The sequence below is a fragment of the Coturnix japonica genome, chromosome 6 (genome assembly GCF_001577835.2).
Source record: "Coturnix japonica isolate 7356 chromosome 6, Coturnix japonica 2.1, whole genome shotgun sequence".
In the NCBI taxonomy this organism is placed as follows: Eukaryota; Metazoa; Chordata; class Aves; order Galliformes; family Phasianidae; genus Coturnix; species Coturnix japonica.
Genome location: NC_029521.1, coordinates 1,785,608 through 1,798,646, shown reverse-complemented (window position 1 = coordinate 1,798,646; position 13,039 = coordinate 1,785,608). Strand labels below are relative to the sequence as shown.

Sequence of the window (13,039 nt, the reverse complement as noted above, 5' to 3'; positions counted from 1 at the left end):
ATCTGACTGACAACTACTTATAATATACTAGGAAAGAATGCTTTCTTCTTTTTCTTCTCTTCCTTTTTTTTCAAGTCACCTTTTCTCTTCATACGATAAGAAAGTAACACTACATACCTAAGTAATTAATATTACTTCTGCCAACCTTCCTTGTTTCCCTGCTTTTGCTTTTTGACCCTGTGGTGTGTGACAACCTGCCCACGCTCAGTACTACAGGAAAGCCTTGGACATCATTTTATAATAACATTCAGCCTCTTTTGTCCCCCATCATCCTTAAACTTGAACACATCTATCTCCTCTCTTTCTCAATACTTCCTTAAGCTCGAGACTTGAAAATAAATGCATCTTCCTCCTAATGGCAATTTGGATATCCTGCAGTCATTCAAAATCACTTTGATGTTACCACCACATTGTCTTTTCCTGCATTATCCTGTCAAGGCCATTACTGCATCTAGAAATGATTCCACAACTGCAGTATCAAATCCTTATATCTTGCACGATTTTTTATCCTCCACTGATCAACTCCTACTCCGCACACAAATCTCCCCATCTTTACACATACCTCAAAGGTCCAGGGCAGTTTCACCAAAGGAGTAAGCCATAAGCATCCTGGTGACTTTTTACTACCATCTTATATAGCAGTACAACAACTAGACACCTCTGTCTTGTAAGACTGAAGTCTGGGCTTCACCTGAGGCCCATCACCTCCTCCTTGGCTCTAGCTATAACCAAAGGATGCACTTTCAGATCTGCTGACACTATCAATACATAATAACACCCTGTTAATAGCACTCATCAAGTGAAAAAGCAGACAGTAACACCTGCAGCCTGTTAAGAGACAGCCACGGTGCCTTAGAAACAAATACCACTCAGGACCAATCTCCCAGTATAGAGCATTGTTTGTACAGTTGGACACAAAATACCATCTTACACACTGGCTGTATTCCAAATATACCAATTTTCTATTTTTACCAACTTCTATGAACAGGAGAGAAAAAAAACCATCAATCCCAGACATAACATGCTGAACTTCCCAGAACCTGCAGCTGTAGGATATGGAGGAACCATTGTCAAGGTGAAGAATTCCACAGAGGCTTCAATGATGAAAAATGAATCAAAATCTACAAATGAGAAGAAAAAGCCTCAATATTGTAGAAGGGAAAAGAGTATTAAACACTGTGATGATGATGATGTAATGATATTTGTTGACAAACAACTGTTTCCAACACAAAATAAAAAAGCATGCAAAAAAGCCAGTAAACAACCCTCAGCCATTTGTTTCATTGTTGATGAATCCAGATACACTTGTCAACTATATTCAAGCCCAAATGTTTTGTTTTTTCTTTGTGAATTTAAGATCCCTCTAGAAACAAAAAAAAAAACAACCCAAAACAGAAGAAAATAACAAGATAAAGTACTGGCATCACATAAATAGGGAAAACACTGAGAAAATGCTCACTTTAAATTTACACCAAGGTCATATTTCAGGGCTGGCTATTGTGGCTGAATATAACTACAGGTCAGAAATAATGCTGATTATTGAAATTAAATACATGAGGGAAAAATAATTGGTTACAGGAAAACTACAGATAAAGAGAACAATTTTGTTGTGATTTAAAGAGCATAGAGAACTATTTTTAACAGAAAAAAAGGGACAGAGCAACTCACCTCTACTGAACCACCTCTAGCAAAAGCAGCACAGTATCTCATTATGATCAATCCTTAGTCACTTCCCAAATATTTATTTCCATTTGCCTTTTCAGTTCAATGGTTTATAATCAGCGTTTCAGATACCAGCAACTTTCAAACCACAAAAGTGAATAAGTAAAGTACTTCAAATCTTGGGAATAGATCAGTGTGTTTGAGGAAAGGTCCAGCACCTCAGGGTACATTCTGCATAAGCTCAATGTGAAAACTCTGATCTTCTTGTGACTCTTCTACCATTACTTTGTCTCCAACGGACCCATATTTTCTGTCACTGTGACCAGCTGCAGACCCTGAAAATCTGGGTGCGAGATGCCTCGTATGTACCAAAACAAGGAGTAATATGCACATTACTACACAGGAACTTGCCCAGATTTCTTAAGAGCTGTTACTCACCACACTTTCAACAGGAAATTCTGAGCTTAACAAGCTCAACATAAAAATAAGAATAAAGGGACTATGGAACAGCTTCACTTGATCTTCCTGAACCTGACAGTCTTGGTCTAGCAATCAGGAAGCCTCCTATGTTAAGCAGTCTGAGAGCAAGATGGTCACACTACTGGAACAACTGGAGCTAAACTAGGACAAATGGATCTAAAAAAAAAAATCAGGAAATGCTGTCAAGAGGACATTGACCACAGATTAGACACACACTACTTTCCAAAGGACCAGCACAATGTGTGACAGCATGCACCAGAAGAGAACAGCTCTAGAGTGGAATCACTGGCACTTCCTGTTTTGATCTGCAGATAAAAAAGAGGACATGGATTTCTGGTTACTCCACTCCTGGAAAATGCTGTGAGCATACTGACCTGCATTTCCCATTTGTGGTTTGAGTCTGAAGTGGCTGAGCCTGTTTGCTATAGAATTAACTCCTAGCCAATAGTTTGCTGCCAAGGAAACTCAAAGACAGCTACCCCAACCTTTTAGAATAATTGCTTCCTTATTCAACAGAGGAGATCTTGATGATTAATAAGAAAACCATTGCAAGAAAAACATCTCATCGCTTGAAGATTTTGTTCTGAAACACTTGAAATGTGATCCTGGCTACTAAATGAAGAAGTTCCATCACATAAGATGAGATTTCCCCACCACCACCAGGCTGGGAGGAGAAAAAGGTGACTCTACAGGCAATAGTAAAAGAAAAGTAGGAAGGTATTCCAGAAATATCAACTGAAGTTAAGCACCACTAGATCAGAGGTCTTTAATCTTCTACTCATTGCCTTGCTAAAGGCAAGACAAATTAAGGGAGTATTTTAAAGTTTAATGGAAAATACATATTGAAGTAATCCAGGTTGTTTTCAACACCCTGAAGAAAAACTAATCACGCAAACAAAATCTATATATTAAACAAAGAGTCAACATGACATAGGAGACTAGTTGCAGAAGGTAATTAAGAACGTACAGCCATATTGATTAAGTGCAGTATACTATGCCGCATTTCTCCAGTTACATCATGCAAATGCTGAAGACTTGCCTGGATTCACAGTTACAATCAAGAAGTAGGCACTTACCCGACTAAGTAAAATGTAAGAGAATTTTGAAGCTCCCCAAAAATAAAGGAACAGCTACCAGAGACACAAGGAAACACCATATTAAAAAAGACATTCTGTATTAAAGAGACACCAAAATAAATGATTATTCCTCATATTGAGAAGTCAAAAGGTGTCAGAGGTGTAGACATGCTACACTCAACCTTAACATGGAGAATGTGAGAAGGTAGAACACACAAAAACAGAAATGACTGGCAAAAAAAAAATCTGGGTTTATTTGGTTCAAACACGCTTCCTCTTTTATTTGCTTGTGTGCTGACTCACAAGTCTGTAAACTTGAGTAAAAATTAGACAGGCTGTGATAGTGAAATCTTATGGTGGAATAGTGGTACTATTTTACTTCTTATTAACTGCTCTCCTAAAGGAAAAAGCATAAAAGAACTCCATCTACTACCCTTCTCCATCTACTGCTAATAATCTAACTATTGAAAAAGCTCACAAAGGGCAGGAGGGGGAGGGGAAGTAACTTGTGGACTTTTTATGGCATTGTGGTATTATTTCTTTTCCTCCACCATTCTGTTTTAAAAAGCGTCTTTCATCTGGAGTTTTCAGCCCAAGTGCATCTACTTATGCTCTGCCACACGACAGCTTTTGCCCAGCCTTATCAGAGAAGAAAAATAAACAACCACAGGCAAAAACAGTCCCTTTCTTTTTCCCGTCGTGCAATAGAAGGTAATCTGCCCATTTTCCAGTTTATTTCAAATAAAGACAGTATCTTAAAGACACTTAAGAGGAATATAGTTACTGGCATTTTTTACTTCAGTCATCCTATATATGCAGTCTCCAAAAAAATACCTTTTCCTAAAATCTCTTACGTGAAAGGAGTGAGATCTTTCATGATTTTTTTCCCTTCCCCTCTGATACATGCTTTAGGAATGGGATCATTGAGAATAGTGGGCAACAGGATGAAAGAACTGTTTTATTACGACACATTCCCCACCCTTTAAGATTCTCTATTCCTGTTAAACCGATAATTACCCAAACAAATATTATCCTTTCAAGTTCACACATTTATCATTTCTTCTCAATGACTGCTGTGGTTTTGATGTCCAGAGCAGACTGTCCTGTTTAATGAAGCTCTTCAATGCTACAGATCGCCCCTAAAACATACACAGTCTCCTATTAGCATGAAAAAGTTCTCCACAATCTCTGTTGTGATATTTCCTTGTAATGAGATGGCTGAGAATAGAAACTGTTATTTCTGGTAGACAAAAGAGATATCCTTTAAGATGGTGACACATTTTGAGAGAACTCTGTAACAATTAAAAACAAACAACCACAGAATCATAGAATCCTTAGAGTCAGAAGGGACCTCTGAAGGCCATCAACTCCCCTGCAATGCATAGGGACACCACAGCAACATCAGGTTGCCCAGGGCCTGACCCAGCCTCACCTTGAAAGTCCCCAGGGATGGGGCATCAACCATAACACTAGGCAACCTGTTCCAGTGCCTCACCACTCTCACTGTAAAAGATTTCTTCCTCACCTGAAGCACTGTAGATTTGAGTACATATTTTGCACTTTCCAGCATGAGTTCAAGCTTCACAGCTTTGTGAATTTGTTCATGGTGTGCAGAAAGTTATTGTTTTCAAATAAAAAGTCAGCAGGAGAAAAAAATACAGGTCAGTCAAATTCAATGTTGATCTTTTCCTCAGAGCATTTCCTCTTAAACCATAAGCTTCTCTGAGTAGGATGTAACAGGCAAACACAAAAACTCCTTCCAGCCCCCCTTGGCTGATCTTTGGAAGTGAAAGAGACATAGAGCTGCGGTACCTGAAGTTTCTGTTTTCTTGCAAAGAGATTTAAGGTGAATTTGTAATAGGAGCCAAAAGCTACAGGACTAACATAACCCAAGAAGCAAAGTTCCTGTGAAAAAGAACAGATAATGACTGAGAGTGAAAGTCTCTGAAGCTGTTCCATCTCTTATGAGACACTGCTTGTACCCAAATGGGAAAAAGTGAGAGGAAGGGCCAACAGCCACAGATCTTGAATGCTCTATGTGAGCGTTGCCTCAGCAACGACAGTGAGAAGATAGAAGGGCCAGTACCAACTATTTGTAAATAGACTCAGTGTTGCAGAAGAGAATTCTGAAACGTGTCAAAATCCAACAGAACAGGATGACTGCAATTTGTGTCTTAATTACTTAAAAAGAAGCTTCAGACACCACAAAACAGCAAACTTGGAACAACGCACCAAAACCCCATGCACAATTTTCATCATCAATCACAGGGACGACTTCAGAATATTAAGGCAGTGGAATCCAGTATGAAAAACCATTATTAATAGCAGTTACAATAGAAAAAAAACAGTGTAATAAAGCTCTGTAGCTATCAAGCACTATGCCAGAGGACAAGATGGCCAACAGGTATCTGTCACTTAGAGGCAAAACTAGTCATTTACTTCCACTAGAAGATTAATTTTAACGGTGACCTGACAGGATACAGCAAATAGAATTTGTGTAGTAGTAACTTTTTTCCCATCTCCCTTAATAAAAGGAGATTTCAATATTTAATACTCATTTGATCTTAAGTGAAACGCAGAACACAAAGAAAACCAAACAGCAGTTTCAGCATGGTGGTAAAACACTGTCATCAGCATAAAAACAAAGAAGCTTTACACTTTTTTTAAGGAAAGATAAGGTGGTTGCTTTTATCATATGCATATTTATTCTGGAAACACTCAAAATATTTTTTTAAATATATTTACCTTCAGAATTAGGAAACTGAATGAAACTATATTGTACTTCAAGCTTCCTCCAGACTGTTTTCATCTGTACTTCCACTTCATTAGTTCAAAGGTGGTATTATGGAAACGCATATTTCTATTAATCTGTAAAATAAAAGAATTTGACTTAAGAGTTATCCAAAGAAATTGTAGTGACAGTTTATAGTACATGATGCAAACTGCACATTGAAGATGCTGATATCTGAAATAATGGAAGCTATCTGCTATTATGAACTGCTCCTAGAAAAAAACCCAACTTTTTAGAACCTTCTGTTTCTAGCAGTTGTACAGTTCCATACTATCTGTACTGAAAAGCATTTTAAATTCAGTTTAAGTGACATACAGGTTTGTCGTAGATGATGGGAGATCACAGGGAGGAGGGATGCTGAAGGTCCCTCTGGATAGGCACATTTCATAGGAAACCTCTCTCATCTCTGCCAATTACCATCCTATAACTCTTGGATTCACCTGTCGTGCAGCAATCAGGTTTACAAACCATTCAGTTTCTCCAATGTTAGTTCTACAACAGACAGATTAGAGGATGGACATATTGTTGGTGACATGAACTGCAGCTTCACAACTAAGCTGAGCTGTGGCACATATTGCCAGCTCTTCCCATTTTATCACATCACAATTTGTGAACGTTTCTTCTCTATCTGAAGCTTTTAGAAATATCTCACAAGAATTTTATCACTAGGAACTTCCAGTTAACCTTGACAGTAAAACAGAAGCTCAAACATCAGTAACCCAGATGTACGGTTAAAAATATACAACCAATCTTACAATCTAGCAATTTAATGGCTTATTTTTGAATGCAAAGCTCAACAGCACTAGGAACAGGGATGGATGAAGCACGCATCCACACGATTCCTAGCAGAGGAAAAGTTTGCGTCCACTTCCTGTTACCTTTCTAAGCCCCATAAGAACATTTATCATCACAAGGTCAAAATACTTTTGTCTCCATGTCCATTTATAAGTATTGCTCCTAACACACCGAGGTTTAATAGTCTTGGTAATAAATAATAAATCTGTGCAAAATGGCAATCTGAAACCATCCTCAGTATCGGATAGCAGCAGTTCTTCAAGACAACTGTCTCCACTGAGCAGACAGGCTGACAATTGACAGATATTTCTTCCATGGTAGAAATGAAAAAACATTCTTGCCATGCAAAGGTGCATATATAAAGCATATAAGGAATCTGCAAAGTTAATCCATCTCTCTCCCTTTCTTTAATCAAGGTATTCAAGTTCACCTCCTTTTGGCCTCCTAAAGATAGGACTTTTATCTACTGCAGTGACTATAAGAAGCACTAACAGCTTCAGAAGCACAAAGGCTCACAGCTTCTCACTAGTTACCTATAAATCCGGACTGATCTGGAAATGTTTATAACAGGATTAAATTTGAATTCTTTGTATACTATTAACTCACAACCTCACCACTGCATCTAAGAAAAAAGATATCAGAATTACATTAATACGCTAATTATAACTAACCAGATAAGCGTAAATTTGCTGTCACAAGCAGGTCACAGGGAACAGTTCGAATACCCCGTCTGGAAGGACCCCCCTCTTGAGTTTTCCACCACAACTCACCTACTGGTGCCTGAGAGCTGAGGCGGGTTTTCCACCCCACTTCCTCACATCCTCCCCATGGTCACAAAGGCAGAACCACAGGACAGTCCGTGGCGTGTACTCACTGTATCTTCTCAAGCATAAGAGCGCTTACTTCTAAACAATTCCATCCCAGCTGAAACTCATACACTACCTTGTCAGCTTTCAGCTTTGATATTCAATTTATATCTTAAGTCTTAGATGACACGTTCCTCCCCAAAGCATCTTCTTGTCATTGGGGAAAAGTGACAATTACCCTTTATTTCAAGAAGAATTAGAAAAGGAACATTCAATATAGGTTAGAAATTTTACAATAAACAATCATTAAGAAGATGAAGGGCTCTGCTGTACAGCTAACATCCAGTAGCTGACAAATCTATAGCTGAATGACCACTATAGCTTTTAGCCCAGAAATAAAGAGGAAGGGCCAGTAAAAGATAAGCCTGCAACTGCCGGTAGACAGGATGCTAAGGGAGGCTTTGACTTTTAATAACATCTGACTTACCATGGAACTTAGGAAAAGAAGGATAAAGATGACAAATACTTGAGCTGGAACTTTTGTTACTAAACTTCTCAAAGTCAACAGTGCATTTTACATGCAAATTCATGTTTATTTAAGGAACCTAAGTTCAGAAAAATCTTAAGTATTAACAGTTATTCAACTGCAATTATGCACATGATCACAGAAGGACTCATTGGAACAGATTACAGGTTAAACACTCCTCAATTAATTCCAGCTTCCAGTTAGATCTTCCCAACTTTTAACTAATCCAGCTTCCACCATTGCTTCACTTCTGTTGGGTTAACCATTCAGCTGGTCCCAAAGCAAAAATAATACAGCCTGCAGCACAGCTGAGGCTTGGTGGTGTTGTCTGTGTTACAATAAAGGTATATACGAGCATCTTAGTAAACAAATAGCACTTCCAAAGCATACGGGACCAATACACAAAATTAAGTTGGGCTGAACCAACTTAGTACACTGTAGCCTGAACATGGGGTAGCAAGATGTTAAACAGCCTGAAAAATGGTTCGAGCACCTTTATCCAATCCCTGAGGCAAGACAGGTTTGGATCAATCTCCCACTTCAGTAAGAATACGCCCCCTGAAAACTAAATTTAAAATGTAATGTTAATAAGCTCCTGAGCAAGGCTGGACTGTGCAGTATGAGACAGAAAGAGAGATGGAGTTACATGCAGTGACAAATGCACTCATACATACATCACATGGCACTGTACCCTTCAGAATTCCTTGTTGCACAGTGAGTTTTTTATTGGGTTCATTATGACAATCCAGACATAAACCTCCTGTGATACTGACTTAGATCCGTAACAGAAGCCTGCCTTGGTAAAAAGAACAGAAAATTCCACCAGGCTCTTGCTTTGTCCTGGCAGATGTCATTTCCTACAGCAGAAAGGTTTTAAAAAATAACTGTTTTAACTTGACTACAGAGGTACCCACCAGAAAGCTCCCCTGCACACACAGTCTGAGCTTCTTCTCAGAATACTTTAGACTGTCCCCACAACTAAAATCATCTTCTCCTGTGGTTGACATCCCTGAAAACATAAGGAGAGTTGTGAAATCACATCCTTCTCATTCTTCCTAAGTTTCAGAACATTATCAGAAAATGCGTAGGCTCTGTTTTGTTTAGTCATCAATTAATTTTCATAGTCCACTTTCCCAATGCACTTCAGAACCTCACCAGGCCTTGTCACTTGGATAGTAGCTTGCTTCATGCTAATGAAAGCCACAGCAAGCAATCACTTGGCACACAGACCTCGAGGAGCACATTCTTATCATAACTCTGATCCTGGGAATGCTGCCCAGACTTCAATTTCTCTCTGACAAAAGCACCAGTGAAATCTACCTTCTGCCAGTGCCGCAGGACCATTAGATCATGTTTTGACAGGTGACCCTCTTCCTCCTCCCACTAGGATTCCTGCAAAACGCCAAGTATTTCTTCAGTCTGTCTTTGCACAGAATAACTCAAAGGTGAGCTTAAACAGATCTTAAGAATCTTCAGTAAAACATCACTGATGTGTCATACTTTAATCAACACCAGAATTTCAGTGAGATGCAGTGCAGAGTTTACCTTCAGACAAGTTATAACTTCTCAGTACTGCTTGGAAAAAACTGATTACATACTCTAAGGAAGCTCCGATGAGGAGACTCAGAAAGCTATAAAGGATTTGTGCATGTGAGATTCCACAGGTTGACCAGTTTCTACGTAAGGATATACATGTAGCTTAGTTCCCTGTATATTCACCTATATTCCCCAGAATATAAGCTCATTTATGTGAAACAGTGCTAAGTCATATTGAGAACCAACATGGTCTCTGCAAAAATCTTTGAAGGAGACAACCATATACAGGCCTTTTATAGACATCAGCTTTTAGGTAAGGATAAAAGATATTACAGTCACCCTACTGCTCTCTCTGGAGTCACCACAGACTGTGGAAATACTTAATTTCAGGTATTGCAATCAGACAAATTCTGAAGTTGCCTAGAATAACTCATCATTGGCAAAAAGCATAGCTAATACTGCTGACTATGATGAAAAATACCTTCTTGTAGCTGAGAATTGGCTCCATCAAATAGTGTTGTTATGCTCTTCATAGCTGTTGTAATTTCCATTGAAATAAATGTGAGAAATTAGTTTCAGAACGAATTGCACATTTCCCAACATAGTCATAAGTACAGACCGAAGTACAGGTCTTTGGCAGGGAATACGAAAGGAAAAGCTTTACCATTTTTTCATAATCCAATGGTACAAAGCCCCCCAACATTCGTCAGTAGAGGAAGGTGTGCTTTATAATCCAGAAAACTGTAAGAAATTATCTTAGTAGCATTTGATTATTTGATTGTATCTGCTCTCAAGTGAGCCGGACTTCAGTTCTTTAAAAAACGGGGTAATACATTTAGGTAACTGCTTCAGATACACTAAGGCTGATTTGTTATTCAGATAGCAATTAGTCTCATCACCAGAAAAAAACACAAGAGTCCTTTTTGCAAAAAAAGATAACATTAAAATAAGTATGCATATCACCTCAAATAAAAGCTAAACCTATGGAATCAAAAACATGCGATTCCAGTGGTTGCACTGGGGATTTATTCTTGCAGCCTTTGTCCCTGTATATTTATTCAGAACGATTTTTATAAAATGAACTAAGGAATTGAGTGTGATGAAACCAAACTGGACAGTGCTGGAATAACCATTTACTTGTTAGAATCTCAGAAATTATGACCATAAAAAGATGTTCCACCCTTTCCATTTGCATGATGATACAGAACTTGCTTTGCAAGTCTAAACTGGACTAGCTTCAGCCATCAAGGTCTCAACTTCTGCTCAAGCTGAGTTCACAGTAGAAGTCAGATTCAAGTACTGCAGCATTGTGTAGGAAGCAATGCTAACTCACTGTACAGACTACACTGCTCAAATATCCTCCGCCATTTCAACTATTACATCTAACAGAGTGCTACAACACTGCACTGCCTGTAGTTCTTTGGGCACCAAATCAAGGTTCTGTCCAACCTGAGCTATGATTTCTAATGACAGATTTGTGAAAAATAATAACTACATACAGACTAGACCTTAAGGACGCAGAAACACAGGGCAGGAAAACTGCAGAAAATGTTCTTAGACATGCTGAATAATTACCTAAATAGCTAATCTGGCTTCTTGTATTTCATACTGATCTGAATGGCTTTTGCCATTTTTTTTTGCGTGTCTTAGCCCTGGAAGATTTGCCCTGTTGCACAAAGCTTGAGATACCTGACATTGTTCCTTTAACAAATTAAGAACTTTGACACAACAACAACTTCTCTTTAGTAGATACAAGAGCCAACAGCTGACACGTGAATCTCATCTAAATTCAAACAGGCAATACACTTTAAAGAGTTATCAGCTATGGACTGATTTGCTCATGACTGTAGTGGGTTCTTCCTTGTCAGAAGACAGCTAAAAGCACACTGGATACGCCATGGTTACATGCATTTACAGCACACTGGCCGATACATTAATGTACACTTCCCTTCTCACGCTATCTCAAGAAAAATTCCTCATACTTGAGAATAATACATATACCTCTGCCCAAACTAACCAAGCAAAGCAAGTCTGCATGCAAGACCTCTTAAATTCAATGGAGATGAAGTTCCATTGCATGGGGAGAAATGACTAATGCTTTCTTTAACACCGTCTTTTCCAGCATTGTCCTATTTGTTCCTAATTAATATTTTTAAAGCCTAAATAATCTTTGAAAAAAGGTGATAGTAGAGCTATTTCAGATGTACACACTATTACATCCCATAACTTGAATCTTCTAAGAAAGATAAAGTAGTAAAATGCAGAGGTATACTTTAAATTATTAACTATCAAATAAGCATTCATTATTTTCTCAGGTACTCAAGAGAAAAAGATCATCTTTTCATGTTTCTTTAACGTAGGTGTTCCACATTCTATCCAAATAAGTGAATAAAGTTCTTATTTTAAGCAGGGAAAAATGCAAAAGGAGTTCAAATATAGAGCTAACCTCTGCCCCTCTCTACACTGAGAACCATCTGGATTCCATTAAACTGTCAAGCAAGTACCACGATTAATACAAAAAGAAATAAAAGAACCACTGCAATGCTTTGCACTGGTAGCTTCCTTATAAGCTATGCTAAATCTCCACATGGATCTCGGCTGATTAACACTTCAAATGCACAACATCTATTTTATAAAATTATACAGACCACTTTCCCTCTCCTTTCTCTGTGACTACCAGGCAGAACTGAAGCTAAGTATTTTTTTCACGTTGTCCTACTCTACGGAGCAGTTGCCTAAACAAATTATGAAACTGTAAAACAGCAATCAACGTTGTGAAATTCAGGGGAAGGCAACAACAACTTCCATTTAAGGTCGTCAGATTGTTCTACTTCAGACACTTCCGTGCTTTAATTTTGTATAACGCAACGCACGTTACGTAGAACAAAGATCACGCAAAGCACTACTCAAAGATGCGGGAAGAACAGGGCCCAGTGCCAGACCAACACCTCCTGGGCTCTGAAGAAATTCAGCCTCATCTAGGTTTACAACTAAGTGACCAACCTGCACGTGACTTACAAACCCCAGCAAAAGGAGCATTCTTTGGAACTGTTTCATACTTTAAATAGATTTAACAACGCAACTGAAGCATCAGTTTTCAGGCAGCCTTTTCAGCATAAAATCATTCCCAAGGAGCCAGAAAGTCAATGAATTTCTTGACTCCTTGCAGAAACAAATTTCAGCCCACTGCTGATTTCCTGGAACTTCAGCATTCTCTGCGTGACAAGAATGCAAGATTCTTGTGAGCGCTGATGGAGTTTTAGCGTTGTGGATAGTTTTAAGTATTCATGGAAAACAGAAAAGAATCCAAATTCAGGATAACTACTTCTTTGTTGACATGAAGAAAGTCAGAATGTTCTACAAGAGC

General features: G+C 38.5%; 1 protein-coding gene across 6 annotated transcripts in view; it reads right to left on the bottom strand.

The window, feature by feature from the left end:
* BMPR1A (bone morphogenetic protein receptor type 1A) overlaps positions 1 to 13,039 on the bottom strand; it is a 59,626-nt gene that overhangs the window by 26,081 nt on the left and 20,506 nt on the right. For 3 of the 6 annotated variants that reach the window (XM_015866026.2, XM_015866029.2, XM_015866030.2), the window contains exon 2: positions 5,964 to 6,086. The exons of 1 other annotated variant lie outside the window; for it this stretch is intronic. The gene's annotated coding sequence lies outside the window, so the exon portion shown is untranslated. Of the gene's footprint in view, positions 1 to 1,668; positions 1,693 to 5,963; positions 6,087 to 9,050; positions 9,124 to 13,039 lie in introns of those variants that run through there. 2 more of the 6 variants (XM_015866027.2, XM_015866033.2) reach the window with 2 other exon arrangements.